The sequence below is a fragment of the Chinchilla lanigera genome, unplaced genomic scaffold (assembly GCF_000276665.1).
Source record: "Chinchilla lanigera isolate Chin_1 unplaced genomic scaffold, ChiLan1.0 scaffold00016, whole genome shotgun sequence".
Lineage (NCBI taxonomy): Eukaryota > Metazoa > Chordata > Mammalia > Rodentia > Chinchillidae > Chinchilla > Chinchilla lanigera.
In genome coordinates, this window is record NW_004955417.1 from 25,565,225 (window position 1) to 25,581,111 (window position 15,887).

Here is a 15,887-nt window from a genome sequence, read left to right on the forward strand (position 1 = left end):
GAACTTCATCTAGAAAGCTCTAGATCGATGGCGCCTGCAAGGCCGAGCGGGCACGGCTCACTCCTGTTGCTGACGGGCGAGGGGACCGAGGCAGGGATGAGTGCGTGCCCAGCCTGTTGGATAGAAGCTCAGGCCAAATGCCATCTCCTGCCCTCCGCCCTGTGGATTTATTTACCTTTCAGCCAAAGTAGCCCTCCGCCCTGGGAGTCAGGAAACCCTACCGGAGCTGCAGGAGGGGACCCCGCTTTAACTGACCCCAGTCTGCGGGTGTTAAATCATAACAAATAGTTTTTGTGGTTATTTCATTGTTGTCCTCAAAATTTAAAAGCTTCATTTCTTTTTTTAGACAGGGTCTCGGTGTGCAGTTCAGGCTGGCCTTGAACTCACAATGTAGCCCAGGCTGCCTCAGATTCACAGCAATGCTCCTGCCTCAGCCTCCTGAGCACTGGGATGACAGGTGTACCCGTGCCTGGCTCCATTTCTGAATGTAACACCAAAAATTATCTTAATAAGCAGGGTCTCTAAGAGTTTTATTTCCTGTGTGTAATCTTCAAAACAGTGAGTTTTGTAGGAAGTTTACTCCGCAAGGCCTCTGAATCTCTGCCAGGTCTTCTGTGCTCCCTCCGGCGCACTCTGGATTTTTCAGGTGTTTGTGTGAATTGTGTGTTAATGTGTTGATCATAGAAATTAGTTTTTGTTCCTGCATTAGCAGGAATTTGAAAGCCATGTTTCACTATAGAGAGAAAAATGACAGTTCAGGCTGATCCCAAGGATGAGGTTTTCTTGTTAATCTCCATGAAATCATTGTGTAAATTAATTAATTAATGAGACCAGTTGAGATGGTGGGAGTGTGAAAGCACAGCGCATCACGGTGTGAGTGTGCCCAGCTTCACACCATCGTGTGAGAAAGGACTTCTGGGGTGTGGGGTGCACACCTGTCAGCCCAGTGCTCAGGAGGCTGAGGCAGGAGGCTCTCTAAGAGTTCAAGGCCAGCCTGAGCTACACAGTAAGTTCAAGCCCAGCCTAGAATACATGACGAGACCCTGTCTCAAAAAAAAGATGAAATATATTGTCAAAATAACCTGCTCTGTTATTGAACTGTTAATTTTGACTGTTCTTTCCTGTCGCCTGTTAATCCTGCTTTATTTTGATTACAAATAATCAGAATCACCGCAGGACATTTCAGTTTTGCTAATCGGTTGAAATCCATTGCTGTCATGACTGGTTTTAATCATTTTGAGTAGAACTTCAGGTGTGATGTGTTTTTCTTAATTTTGAGACCAAAATGACAGACGTGCCATATGCCAAAATGAAGGTCATCATCAAAGATAGCACACAGACTTGATCATGAATTAATAAATGCACTTAATATATGTATTTTAAAATTAACTTGAAATTTGTTGTCTTAATTAAAAATTACAATACTAAAAATTATTCCTTGGACACATGAATATACAGCAAGAAATAAATGTAGCTTTTTTGGTTTGTGGGGCTTTCATTTGTGGTTCTTTATTATTGTTTCGTTTTGTTTTGTTTTAATTTTTGAGACAGGGTCTTGCTGTGTTTCAGGCTGGCCTTGAACAAACTGTAGCCCAGGCTATCCCTGAACACTCAGAGATCCTCCTGCCTCAGCCTCCTGAGTCTTGGGGTGACAGGCGTCCTTCGCCACCACACCCGGTGCCTTGTTCTTTCCTTACTTGGGTCAGAAGACAGGAGGTATGGCTTCACTCTCATGCAGAAGGGAGGACAGGTCAGGGGCCCCTTGAGGGCTGCCACAGCGTTCTGGCTACTCACTATGGAAGAAGTGGCTGTGAAACACAAAATTACTAGCGTGGAAGAAAACAAACTGCTTTAAAAGCTCAGTGGCCTGCGCGCTCCGGGTCAGCGCAGCACCCTGCGCCTGGCTGGAAGCACCCTGCGCGCCTGGCTCCGGACTTGAGGCTCCGGTGCAGCCCCTCCTCTGCCTCCCGGCAGTGCACGGAAAGTGAACCGGGCGCTTATTGCCTCTGGTATGTGTGCATTTGCCCATTCTTAGTCCTTACAAAACCTCAGAAAGTTGCTCTGAGATGAAATTAACGAGCTCCCCGCGTCGAGCATCCGCCGTGTGCGCAGGCCAGCGCGGTGTCCTGACCTCCACCCGAAGTGGACAGCGTCTCCAGGCAGTTTTATTTTTAGCGCATACCAACTAAGGAAGGGGTAGATAGACGAGATGCTTCCTCAAAAGCCCCTTTCCTTTCTCTGGGTGCATAGGAAGTGTGTAGCTCGGCCAGGGATGGTGAGCATGCCAGTTACCCCAGCACTTGGGAGGCTGAGGCAGGAGGATCGCTGCGACTTGCAGACCAGCCTGGGCTCCATAGTGTGTTCAAGGCCAGCCTGAGGCGCGAATTGGAACCACAGGGACTCGGAGGAGGCGCCACTTGGTGGAGAGGAAAGGACGGCACCCCGGGTCGCGGAGGCTCTGCCGGAAGAAGCCGCTTGGGGCTGCGCGGGGCTCTGTGTGCCGCGTGCTCTGGGGAGAGTGGGGCGCAGGAAGACGACGGCGAACGTCTGTCTGTGCGCAGCTCACAGTCACCAGGTCAGCGCGAGGCTCATGTCTGGGGTGGGCGTGGGGGAAGCCGTGCACAGGCCCGCCCGGAGGGGAGTTCGGCGCGGTGACAGCGCAGGCAGCGGGGTGTCCCCTGGGTGTCCCCCAGATGGCTCGCTGCATCTCTCAGCCGCCGGGGGGATCCACCAAGATGCCTTCGTCAGGGCATGCGACCGACTGGGCCGACCCGGATTCTGCAGGGGCGGCAGGGAAGGAACCAGCGAACCCTGCGTCGCCTCCCCGCCCTTTGACTTCACCATGAGATAGTTTTGCTAAGTGGCCCCAGCTGACTCCGAACTTGCAGTCTTCCTGCCTCAGCCTCCCGAGTAGCTGGGGCCACAGGAACCCCGCGCCTGCCTCCCCAGGGCTTTAGCAGGGGGCGGCGACAGTGCTGGGCCCTGGAGGCCGAGCTGCGCGGCGGGCTACAGGCGAGCACTAGGGCAAGGCGGCGGCCGGAGCCCGAAGCTGTGTGAGCCCCGAAATCAACCAAGACCAGGCTCCAGTGGAGGCCGAACCGGGAGCTGGCTTGGGGTTCGGGGCCCCACTTGGGGGACCTGGGAACCTCAGAGACTGCACGACGAACATTAGTGCAGAGCTTTCATGAAAACTGTCCTTAATTTATGTTTAGTTTCTGCTTAGGACCTGTCTGCGATGCGCAGGCGCGGTCCGTGTGGGAGCTGGCGCACAGACCCGCGGCTCTGGATCCTCGGATCTCCCTCCCCCGGTCCCCTCCCCTCCCCTCCCCTCCCCTGTCTCCTCGTTTCCTATCGGTCATCGTTTACTCTGCTCTTTATTTATACTTTGGGCTTCTCATATTAGAGAAACCACGGGCTGTTGGAGCTTGTGCGTCCAATCTATTTTACTTAACAGGAGGTCTCAGGATGCATCCCTTTTCCTACAAATGACTTTTCTACCCTTCTTCACGGCAGAGAAGTACTCCACCGTGTGTAACATTTCCTTTATGCATTCACGTGCCTTCTGTGTCAGCCACTTCCCAAACTAGCAGTTGTGAGTTGTGCCACTGCAGGCACAGGTGTGCATAGAAATAAATTTGTGGAACAGACTGACGTTGTCTGTTCAGACATATCAAATAACCCGACCAAAAATGTGTACAGAGCAGGGACTGGGGCGGAGTGGGTGTGGCCACAGTCTGCTGTAGAACGCACCCGGAACCCCTGATTCACGCGAGTGTCTGCACCGGAGCACAGACCCACTGAGGCCCCACCCGGCTGAGCTCCGGATCCGCCACCGCAGGACTCCCAGCCCGCCCACCCCAGGCCCCGGGTGACTTCCAGACACCGCGTGACTTCCAGACACCGCGTGATCGCTGTTCCCGCTGCCCGGGGCCCCAGTCTGTCCCTGGGATCTGGCTCAGCGTCCCCTAGGTTAGGGCTTAGCATCTCTGCCGGAAGTGGGAGTGGCAGAGTGCTTCTGATGCTCCTTCTGCCTGATGTGAGGACTCCGCGCTCTCTACAGCCGGGTAGGGGCGGCCTGGGCTCAATTCCCGGCCCCTAAGTAAGTGAACTGATTCATTAGCGTTACTAATCATCTCTTTTAAGACAGGGTCTCGCTCTGTGGCCCAGGGTGACTTTGCTTGCACTCACAGCGATCCTCCTGCCTCAGCCTCCTGAGTGCAGGGACTGAGGGCGTGCCCCACTGCACCCGTGTAACCCTCTTTCAGGGCCTTCACACGGTAAAGCGGTTAGAGTAGCAGGCAGCACTCGCCGCCCTTCCAGTGCTGGGCACCGCGCACACGCCTGAGTGTCTGGTTCTGTCCCTCTTGTCCTCACGCTGCACACCAAGACCCCGGAGGCCCAGGAGGGGCGAGCACCTTCCCCAGGGTGGCAGCTTCAGGCTCTACCTAAGACGGTGTGGCCCAGTTATCACCCAGCCAGCTCACGAGCTCGCCAGCTTGCCAGCCAGCATCAAACCCCGGGTCCCCGAGAGTCCGCGCCATCTCCGGAGGTCTGGCCCGGGCCGGGGAAGGAGAAGCCAGAGCCTTAGCCCCGGCCCCGCCCGGCTGCAGGTGGCAGTGGCTTCACAGTCTGAGTCCTTCCAACTCCGCTCCCGTGGGAGTTAGAGCTGCTCAGTGCGGCCGGCGCTGCAGGTAGGCGAGTGTGGAGCAGCGGCTCTCGGGTCTTCCAGACCGGTGGGGTCTCCTGGCACAGGGCACACGCCCAGGGTGTGTTTTGGAAGGCAGAGTACAGGACACACCTAGGGAATCAGAGAGGAGTTTGAGCTCGGCGTGGTGGCACACTCTTGTCATCCCAGCACTGGAGAGGGAGGCTGAGGCAGGAGGATCACAGTGATTTGGGGCCAGCATGGGCTACATAGTGAGACCCTGTCTCAGAAAACAAAAAATGAAAACAAAGAGTAACAATAGGGAACAGTGTGTGTCATAATCAAGGATGGTGACACTGTTACTCAGACTCCAAGTCATAGACAAAAAGACTGACAAGAAACAAGCAGATAGCCAGATGTGGTGACGCATCTGCTGAGTGCTGTAATCCCAGCACTCAGGAGGCTGAGGCAGGAGGATCCTTGCAATTTCAAGACCAGCCGGGGCCACAAAGTGAGCTCAGGGCCAGCCTGAACTGCAGAGCAAGACTCTGGAGCTGAGACAGGCAGAGGTGGAACACAGTAGCTGTTTACTGAAACTGCTCCAAGGGGCCTGGCAGCACCTGTCCCTCCTGGGCCCCTCTCCTTGGGCTCCTTCCTGCCTCCAGGGAAGCCAGTGAAACGCCGCCCCCTGGTGTTTGTGCAGGGTTCCACAGGTTCGCTCCCTGTGTATTCTCAGGTTTTCACTCACATTTCCAGGGAAAGAGCCTGGCTAAAGCGTTTTCGGGGTCCCCTCTACACTACATCCCACAGGTCAGATCCACCTGGTAGCTCTGTGTCTGCCCAACCCGGGCCAGACTCCCGCAACAGCTGATGTGGACGCATCCGCTCCCAAGTACAGGCAAGGGGACAGACCCGCGTGTCCCTGCTTGCTGGGGATTGGCCCGTCTGCCCGCGACACCCTGGACCGGTCCTGGCTGCCCTCAGGAAGCACCAGGTGCCCATCACACAGCGGGGCAGCTGCTGAGCCATGTCCCTCCCCTCGGCCTGAGCGTCCCTGAGGCTACAGGGATGGGGAGATGATTGTGCCAGGCCCAGGGCTGCCTTTCTGGCTGCTGCTGATACCAAGGTCCTGGGGTGGTGAGGGCCCTGCCACATGGGACATCTGGGAACGGTGCCAGCCTGCAGGCTCCCATACCGCTGTGACCCAGGACATCACCCACCCAGAATGCATTGGCCAAAGAGTGCAAATCTTTTAAAAAGATTCTACAGGTGTGTAACCCCAGCACTCTGGGAGGCTGAGGCAGGAGGATCACCATGAATTCGAAGCTAGCCTGGGCTACGTAGCAAGATCCTGTCTCAAAAAAACTATAAATAAATACAAAATCAAAAGCCCCGTTGTTCAGAGAATAAGCACCTCAGTGTCTGTTTGTCCACAGCTGATTGCTTCACGCGGCTGAAGGTCCATTACTGCGGCTGGGATGTAGCTCAGTGGTAGCACACTTGCCCGGCATGCACAAGGCTCGGAGTTCAACCCCCAGCACCACAAAAAGAAAAAAATCCACGCATATCGATGGGACTACATTCTCATGAGGCTGATTTTGTAAAGTTCTGAGCAACTAAAGCTACACACACAGCCTGTACGTGTGTGTGTGCATGCATCTGTGTGTGCATGTGTGTGCTTACATGTGCATGCATGTGTGTGGACTCGGGGAGAACCCTGGAACCGCCCTCTCCACAGATACCATCGTCACTGGCTCCAGTTCTCTCTCAGTGCCTCCTCCCTGGGCCAGTGTGACCCTTCCCAGCCGGCTGTGATGATACAAACACAGGAGCCTGCCTGCCTCAGCCTCCCGGGGTGAGATGCCACCACCAGGAGGCACACGGGGCAGGCTTCTCCAGCAACACAGGACCAGAGGGTGGTAAGCAGGCAGGGAGGCGTCGGAGCCACCGCTCCCGGGCTGCTTATTCACAGCCTTGGTTGGTGAGTATTGTGCTTTACTCCAAAGCACATGTACCGCCAGGCGAATTTCCCCATAAGAAATAAGGGAAGCCCAGATGATTTGTTGCACGACCTGAAAAGAGTCGTATAACGTGATTACAGTGCTGTGATGTAACAAAATAATAAGGAAAATTCAAAAACGTAAAGAAAATAAATTAACCAGCACTTTCCTTTGAGAACCTTTACGGCTGGCGTGAGGGAGACAAGAGGGAGGAGGGCTATGGCGTCGGATGACTTTTACCACACTGGTGGAATCACTCTCTTTTCCTGCAACTTTAACAAGAGACTTCGCCAAGGATCCTTGCTTTTGTCTCCTTTTGAGGATTTTGCGGCAATGTGACACCGCATTGTTGTTAAACAGACTCATGGCTCAGGTGCTGCAGCCTTGTTTGCGTGGCATTGGCCTACAACACGTCACGCTGTGTCCCGCATTGTACTCCGCTCCGGAGCTCAGCCCAAGTGAGGATTCCTGTGCCCTTCCCTCCTCCTCCTCCTCTGCAGACGAGGTCTCCTCCATGTCCTCTTGCTACCGAGAGAGCATCACCCACAGTCCTGCAGAGAGAGAGACAGCGACAGAGACACACAGAGAGAGAGAGAGACAGAGACAGAGATAGAGGGGGAGCGAGCCACTGGCTCAGCTGAGCTGGGATCGTGTGCTGTTGGCTCTGTGTCCCTGGAGGGTTAGAACAATCACAGGGAAGCGCATGGCTCGACATGAGCTCGGGTTAAGCCCAGCACCGAGTCAAGACATCAGCCGAGCGACCCGCTGACTGTCCCCTCCCTTCTTCCTCCTTTCCCCTCCCCCCTCCTTTGGGCCAGGGCGCAGCGTGCCAGGGTGTGCAGAGCAAGGGCTCTACTCGGCGACACTTGGAAAAGCAAGAAGCATGCCTTGAGACTCCAGGCTCGCCCCACAGCCCGCCTTGCGGCGTGCACTTTCATGGTGCGGGCCCCCCAAAGCCCACGTTCCTACACCAGGAAGTTGCATGCCGCAAGGCGGGCTGTGGGGCGAGCCAGGTCCCTTTCTTTCTGTCTTCCCGAGGGCCCCACGAGCTTGGTCACGGCCGCAGGTCACTTTGGTGTGTAAGTGCCACTGTGCAAACATGAGCCGCACCTCACGTTCTGGGGCACACGCGGGTTTGTCACTTCGCCACACGCTGTCATCACAGAACGACTCCTCCTCCAAGCTGTGACCCGGTTTGGTGACTACAGAGTGGACAGCTCTGAGCGGGTCTCATCCACCCAGCAGGTGCGTCAGCTGAGCTGCGCGTGTCCACCTTGCGTCCGCCTCAAGGAGCAGAGGCGGCAGTGTCATCACCACTGATTGGAGACCTCTCCTTCAAAATGCAGTTTGTTTTGTGTAATAAGGAAGGATTTTCTTTTCTTCTTTTCTTTTTTTGGTACCAGGAATCAAGCTCAGGACCTTGCTCTTGCCAGGCAGGCGCATGTGCCGCTGAGCTATATCCCTGGCCCAGGATTTTCTTTTCTTTTCTTCTTTTCTTTTCTTTTTTCTTTTCTTTTCTCTTTTCTTTTTTCTTTTCTTTTCTTTTCTTTTCTTTTCTTTTCTTTTCTTTTCTTTTCTTTTCTTTTCTTTCCCTTTTCCTTTTCCTTTTCCTTTTCCTTTTCCTTTTCCTTTTCCTTTTCCTTTCCTCTCCTCTCCTCTCCTCTCCTCTTTTCATCAGGGTCTCACTGTGTCACCCAGGCTAGCCTCAAACTTGCAGTGATTGTCCTGCCTCAGTCTTGTGAGTGCTGGGATTACAGGCATGCCCACCACGCCCAGGGAGAAAGGATTTTCAAATCCTGCTCAGTTCTTCCACCCGGGGCTTTGCTGACTCACTGCAGTGCACGGCGGTGACAGGCCGCGCTTCTGCAGCTGGCCTTGGTCCGCCTGTCCCTGTGCAGGGTCTCCTGCGGCTGGGACCTCAGAGGCTGCCCCGAGTGATCGCGTGGATGCGGTGTGCAGCTCCCAGCAGGCCAGGGAGCAGCTGCAGGTCGCCCCACAGGAGAGGAGCGGGCGCTTCCTGGGAACCAGAGGCGGGCGGGAGACGCTGTTCTTAGGGAGCGTCGTCCTCCTTCCTTCCTCCTCTGGCTCCTCCCTGTCCTCCTCCTCCATTCCCACGCTGCCCCTGCTCTTCCCACACCGGCTTGGGCGTGGGGTTCAGCTCCAGCCTCTTTCTCACAAACCAGCACCCGAGAGCCATTTCCATCCCCACCCACGCAGAAGCAGACTCTCCCGGGGACTGCGCGGTCCCAGCCTGATGCAGGACGGCCCCGCCCGCCCACCCAAGACCCCTCGCGCTCTGCTGCGAGCCCCACAGCTGTGGCCCTCTGCTCCCGCTCGCTGTCCTCCCCCTCAGGCTGCATTTGTGGGTCCCCCAGTGCCCCCCACCCTGCGTGGGGCCAGCACCCGGCTGCTGCGACCGGAGCCATCTGCTGTGTCCCCTGTCACTGTCCCCAAGCGGGGATGTTGTCCCTGGGCCTCCTGACTCTGGAGAGGGCAGAGGTGGGGTGTCCACCCAAATGGGGAGCCCCAGGTCCCTGTCACCTGCCCTCTCATCACTGAAGCAGCACATGCCACATGCGTGGGAAGGGCTGAGGAGGCGGAGCTGATTCACATCGCTCAACTCAGCGTGGCAAATGTTACTGGCCGTGGTGGTACATCCCTGTAATCCCAGCACTGGGGAGGCTGAGGCAGGAGGATCACTGTGCATCTGAGGCCAGCCTGGGCTACATAGTGAGACCCTGTCTCAAACCAACCAGCCCAGTCAGCAAATGTCTCCCAAACCCCGTTACAAACAAGGCTGTACTTTGGAGTTGACACCTCCATGGGCTTCTCGGGAGAAGGGTTCTGATCCTAGACCTTCACGCCGGAGACCTGAGCAGAGCTCCCTCAGGCAGCCTGTACTCCATCTTTCAGTGCTGTTGAGATTCTTTAAAGTTGCCCAGCTTTTTCGGAGCCAGAGGACAAGCCAGGCCTGGGGCTGCTGATGACCAGCGTTGTTCCCCCCACTGCAGTGGCTGGAAGCCCCGGCCGACCTCAGAGGCAGGAAAGGAGCTCAGTACAGAAACACACACAATTACACTGGTCTTCGGGCTGCAGGGCTTCTGGAAGAACTGATCTGACAGCCCCTGGAAAGCTACCAGGGTCACCTGCCCTCTCTGCCCACTGGTCATCGTGACAGGAAAGTGACTTAAAGTGTGATTGGAAAACACATCTTACCCTCATCAGGGCCTGAGGAGTGCTCATTTTTGTGCATGTGTTTTAATGGCTTATTTCTATTGTACCCATCTGTCTTGGTTACTTTTCTCCCATTGCTGGGACAAAATCCCTGACACCCAGAATTAAGAAAGGAAAAGTTTATTTAGCTCACAGTTGGTGGAGGTTTCAGTCCATACTCGGCTGGCTCTGAAGCAGAGTGGCACATGGCAGAGGGCAACAGTTCATGACAGCAGAAGACAGCAAAAGCAGCAAGAGCAAAAGGGAGGAGCTGCAGCAGACAGCCTCTTTCCCTCCCTTACACTGTATGCAAACTATCTGCCCCATGGCAGGTATAGCACTCACACCCATAATCCCAACATTGGACCATGAATCAATCACAAACTCTAGAAACCCACCCCATGACTGCATGATGCCTTGGGGGGACATCCAGACACAAACCATAACACCATCTAATATTATTTCATGACTACATTTTAATTCACACAAATATTAGGGCTGCATCCTACCAAAGAGATGGAATAAAAAGAAAGCAGGTGTATCCATTTTCCTACCAACGACTCAAGTTCATCCTTCCTGGCACAGTAGTACTCCATTGTATGTAGATGTCGCATTTTCTTTATCCTTTCATCCATATTTCTTTGAGACAGGGTCTCACTATGAACTGAAGGTAGCTTTGATCTGGATCCTCCTGCCTCAGCCTACCAAGCACTGGATTACACATGTGCACCACCAGGCCCAACTCATTCATCTACTGATGGACAGAGAAGCTGCTTCTAAGATCCAGCTGTTATGATTTGTGCTTCTATAGACATGGGTGTGCATGGATCGCTGTGATATGATATCTTGAACTCTCTTGGGAAGATGCCTAGAAGGAGAGCAGCTGGGTGGAGTGCAGTTCCTATATTTGGTTTTTTGAAGAGCCTCCGTACTGATCTCCATAGTGATTGGACTAGTTTGTGCTCCCACCGACAGCTTGAAGGGTTTCTTTTCCCCTGTAGCTTCACCAGACTTTGATGTTGTTTGATTTCTTGATGACGGCCATTCTCTCTGGTGTAAGGCGGAGTCCTGGAGATGTTTTAATTTGCATTTCTCTAATGGCCAGTGATGCTGAGTTGCTTGGATAAATCAGACACACAAGCTGAAGTACTGCATGAGAAACCCAAATGTAAGTAAATTAAAGCGCAAAGTAAAAGACGGATATCAGGAAGCAGGGAGACGGGTCTTTTGCAAACAGGAAGGGGATCGGGACAGGGAGGGGGAGGGCTGGGGTGTGCGTGCATGGCCCAAACCCACACAAGGGGCGTCAACATCACACACCACACACGTGGGCTGATAAACACACGGGCTTGTGCACGGGGGAACCCAGCACGCAGCACTGGCCGGCAGTGCAGAGGGGCCGACAGTGATGCCGTGCTAAGGGCCTTAGTGTGATCACGGCTGCTGCACTCACTCCCACCGGAAGTGGGAGCAAATGTGCAAGGCAGTGTCACACTCACCTCTGCACGCAGAGCAGAGTGTTGACCCACACGTCCTGCCGCCGCCTCAGAAGCGGGCATCCCCCGGGCACATGCGTCCAGTGCCAACCAGAGTTGGTGGCGGGAGAGGCGCTCTCTCAACTTAATGGTAGTCCAGGCTGGCCTTGGATTTGGTTCTTTTTTGGCCTTGGCTTTGGGGTGAGCCTCCTGCTTCAGCCTCCCGAGAACTGGGATTACAGGCGTGCACCACCCCACCGGCTTGAAATGACGTTTATCTTTTTTGAAAGTAAGCAGTGATTTCTGCCAGCCCCCAAGAGGAATACGGCGCTGTGCGGCTCAGGCCCTCGGGTTCCTGCGGGGACCAAGGAACACAGGAGGAAGCCTCGGAATTCTGGAGGAAAATGACCGCAGAGCCGAGTTCTACGGTCACCCTGCTCAGGACAGGTGACAGCAAAATACATCCACGGCCAGAAAACAGGAGAAAGAGGGAAATGGAAACAGAGTCCAGACATGCGAGAGGGGTGGAGAGCAATGACGGGGTGACAACGGCGCCTCAGGGCTGGGGGCGGCTGCAGGCTGGCCTGCACGCCCCAAGGGCGCCCTCATGTGAGAAGCGCTCTGCCCATGGAAGCAGCAGCTTTGAGGCCGCGAGCTGGAAAGGCCGGCGCGTCTCACCCCCAGTTTAAGGGTCCAGGGGGCGACCCCAGGGGGAGCGGAGAGAACAAGGCACACAGGGGAGCCCGGGACTGGCCTCCACCTGCAGGCCTAAGGTGCTAACAGGGGCCATGCTCCCCAACACGTCCTAAAGCCTGGGGGACCCCCGTGTGTGGAAAGGGGTAAGGGGGCTCTGGGGGGCAGCGCAAGCCCGGCAGCTCAGACACTGGAGCCTTCACTGGGGCCCGCAGTCATTCCAGCACTCAGGCAGCCGAGGCAGGGAGGTTGCCGCAAGTTCAAGGCCAGCCTGGACTGCAAAGTGAGACCCTGTCTCACAACAAGGGAAAGCGTCCTGGGAACCTGCTGACTTCGGGGAGCTGGGTCAGGCCCTGTCTCGTCCTTTGTCAGCCTCAGGCCTGGGGAGATCGAGGTGACTAGGCTTCCACCCGCTCATCGCCCCACTGTTTATTTATCAGGGCTGAGGCCTCCGGCTGCACGCGCCGCCCCACACGCGTCAGCAGCCTCTCCCTGTGCGCAGGCCGTGGGGGCCAGCGGCTGCACCACCCCGGGAAAGTGCAGACCTGGAATCCAGGCTCAAGTTCAAGGTCCTCTCGCAATATCCCGGGAATGAAGACAGGGGCGACTGCGCGTGCGTGCGTGCACCTGTGTGTGTGTGTGTGTGTGTGTGTGTGCGCGCGCGCGCGCGCCTTTGCATGTGTACGTTGTGTGTGTGCATGCGTGCGCACGCGTGTACACAGTGCAGACTTGGGTTGGGCCTCGCCCGTGGAGGGGGAGCTCCGCGGACGCAGGAGGAGACCCCAGCGGCTCTGCAGACCCCAGGCGGGCCTGGGACCGCCGGCACAGATGCTGTCTCCGAAGGGCGGGGAGGGGACTCAGCGCCAAGACCGGACCCAGCCGCTACGTCCAGGCAGCGGGGATGAACCTGCTCCCCCGAACGCGGGCGCTGGAGAGCTCAGGCGGTAAAGGACGAGTCGGCATTTTTAATATAGCATTTTATATGATGACTAAATCTATGCAAGGCATCGAAGATTCTTGTCCAGCAAATGTTATGCCTATTAGTTGTATATAATTGTTTTGTTTTTGTTTTTGTTTTTTTGAGACAGGGTCATGCTATGTAGTGCAGGCTGAACTTGACCTCACTGTGTAGGCCAGGCTGGCCTCGAGCTCAGGGATCCTCCTGCCTCAGCCTCCAGTGCTGGGACGACGGGCGTGCGGCACCATGCCTGCATGCGTGTGGGTTTACGGTCACAATCATCGCGGACTCGCCTTCTCAGCTTCGTCCCCGGGTCCCACACCTGCAATCTGTGCGGGCGCCCCGCCTCCCTCAGGAGCCGGCGCGGAGCGTGCTGCGCCCCGCGTGGACGCCAGGTGGCGCTGTCCCGCCGCGCGGCGCTGGAGCTGGGAGAACCGAAGACGCCGCCTCCCAGGCCTGGGTGCCGGGCTTCGCGACCCCCGCTCCCGGCCCGCGCTGCGCTCCCGGCTGCTGAGGAGGGAGGACGAGGTCTTCCGAGGGCCGCGCCTCCAGGCAGCGTCCTCGGCTTCGGCGACCAGCAACAGGTTACAGCGCAGAGACCCGAGGCGGGTGCAAGCTTGTCACCTCTGGGAGGCTGAAGCAGGAGGATCGTGAGCTGGAGCTCGGCCTGGACAACTTAGCGACCCAGAGAGGCGGTGTCTCAAAATTACAGTATTGCAGAGGGCTGGGACGGGGTCCGCGCAAAGGCGCCCGGGTCGTCCCTGGAAGAACTGGGCGCTCGGGGTTGGTTAGCACTGTTAGACCGGGATGCGGCCGCGGGTAAGCAGGCGCACAGGCCGGCCGCTGAGGGGTCGCCAGTCTCGGGGAGAAGCGGGCGCCCGCGCGGCTCAGAACCCTCGGTGTTGGGTCAAGGCAGAGCTTCAGGCCTTGAGCTCACTGTGTAGGCAAGGTCGGCCTGAAACTCCCGCGGTCTTCCTGTCTCAGCCCGCCAGTGCTAGGATGACGGGCAGGAGCCGAATCCCGCAGGTGAGTGAGGTGCTCCCACCCCAGGAGCCCAAGCACCCCGACAGTCAGCACACAGTCAGGCTACACCGCCGGGTGCTTCCTGCAGTTCCAAGACTGGAGCACCATGCTCAGGCCTTACAGAGCCCGGGAGGCCGAGGCAGGAGCGTTCGGGGACCGCGGGGCGTGACCCGCACCTGTCACAGGTGGGCTTCGAGACCAAACACTGGCACCCTGGCAGTGGGAGGGGGGACCAGGCCGCCCGCCCCGCTCCGCCCCCGCGCGCCCATTGGCTGCGGCGGGCCCGCTCCTCCCTGGGGTCTGTCGGGTCTGGGCGCGCGGAGTCGAGCGGAGCGGAGCGCGGAGCCTCGGAGCCAGCGCGTCCCGCCGGCAGCGCCACCCGCACAGGTCGGTGCTCGCTCCGCGTCACCTGCAGGGCAGGGCGGTCCCGGGTGGCTGCGACCTTGGGTATGGGAGACACTTCGGCGGGCGGGGCGCTCGGGTGCTGTGAGCTGAGTCTGTTACTGTTGTAACTGTCATTATTTGAGACAGGGTCCCACTCTGTAGCCCAGGCTGGCCTCGAACTCGCAGTGATCCTCCTGTCTCAGCCTCCCAAGTGCCGGGATGGCAGGCGCGCATCACCACGCCTGGCTTACTGCATCCTTTTAGAAACTTTCTCATTTTTATTGTCCAAGTGCGCCGCGCATCAAGCGACCTCGGGGCGCAGGGCGGCTGCCCTGCTCCCTCGTTCGGAAGCGGCTTGGAGACCGCCCTGGAGCTGTGCGGGCGCCGCGCGCATTTGGCGTTTGGGGCGCGGAGGGGGTCGTGGGAATCGTGGGCAGAGCTCCGGCGGTCACAGAGCAGTCGCGGGCTGGCAGCGGGGACCGGCGCGGGACGCGAACCCGGGGTCGGGGCGCTGGGCTCCGCGGCGCAGCGGAGGGGGCGCCCGGGTGGCGGCAGAGCGCTCCCCGCGGTCCCTCTCGGCCTCGCGTCCCGGGCGCAGCGGCTCCGCCGAGCGGCCGCGGCACAAACAGGGGCCCCGCACGGGCTCGGCTTGGGCCGGGGCTTTGGGCCCCAGGGAAAGGGGCAAAGGGAAACCTGTGCGCAGCGCGTGCGGGCTGGACTCCCCCTCCTTCGGCTGCTCCAAGTTCCTCGTTCCCCTTGGAGCTTTTATTATTTATTTGTTGAGTTTTTTGGAGACAGGGTCTCACTGTGTAGCTCAGGCTGGCCCCGAATTTATGGCGATCCTCCTGCCACAGCCTCCTGAGTGTCGGGATGACAGGCGCGCGCAACGGGGATACCCAGCGGGTAGCAGCTGCAGGGTTGAGGCGGGGACCAAGAAGCTGGGGATCAGCCGCGAAGGCGAGCTCGGGCCTCGCGGGAGGCCTGGGACCCGGGCGCGGAGGGCCGGTGGTAGCAGGCGGTGGAGACCAGGTCCGGCCCACGGGTGTGCGCGGGCGCTGCGTCCCGGCCTCTGCTCAGCACGGAGGAGCGAGTGGAAGTGGGGCGCAGGGCTCCCCGAGGGAGTTGGGCGCCTCCCGCTCCGGCCGGACCGAGTGGGGACCGCGCGAGGTCAGGGTGACGTTCTCTGTTCCCTTCTTTTTGAGATTGGGTCTCGCTATGTAGCCCAGGCTGGCCTCGAACTCACGGCGATCCTCCTGTCTCAGCCTCCCGAGTGAGTGCTGGATCACAGGTGTGCCCACCACGCCCGGCCCAGGTTCTCTGTCCCTGACTCGATTTGAGAAAAGATTCCCTCGCCCGCAGCGCGCGACGGAGAGCGCACTAGGGCGCAAGTGGGTTTTACGCCCGCGCCGAGCGGGACCCGACCCGCTGGGTCCGGCCAGGCTGCGCCGTCGCGGTGGTTTCCTCGCCGAGCCCGGGGCCGCGAGCCCTGAGCCCGA

At 57.8% G+C, this 15,887-nt stretch overlaps 1 protein-coding gene across 3 annotated transcripts in view; it reads left to right on the forward strand.

The window, feature by feature from the left end:
• The first annotated feature begins 14,322 nt into the window (after positions 1-14,322).
• The window catches only part of Col14a1 (collagen, type XIV, alpha 1), a 194,521-nt gene continuing 192,956 nt past the window's right edge, over positions 14,323-15,887 (forward strand). For all 3 annotated transcript variants that reach the window (XM_013512820.1, XM_013512819.1, XM_005381916.2), the window contains exon 1: positions 14,323-14,394. The gene's annotated coding sequence lies outside the window, so the exon portion shown is untranslated. The remainder of the gene's footprint in view (positions 14,395-15,887) is intronic.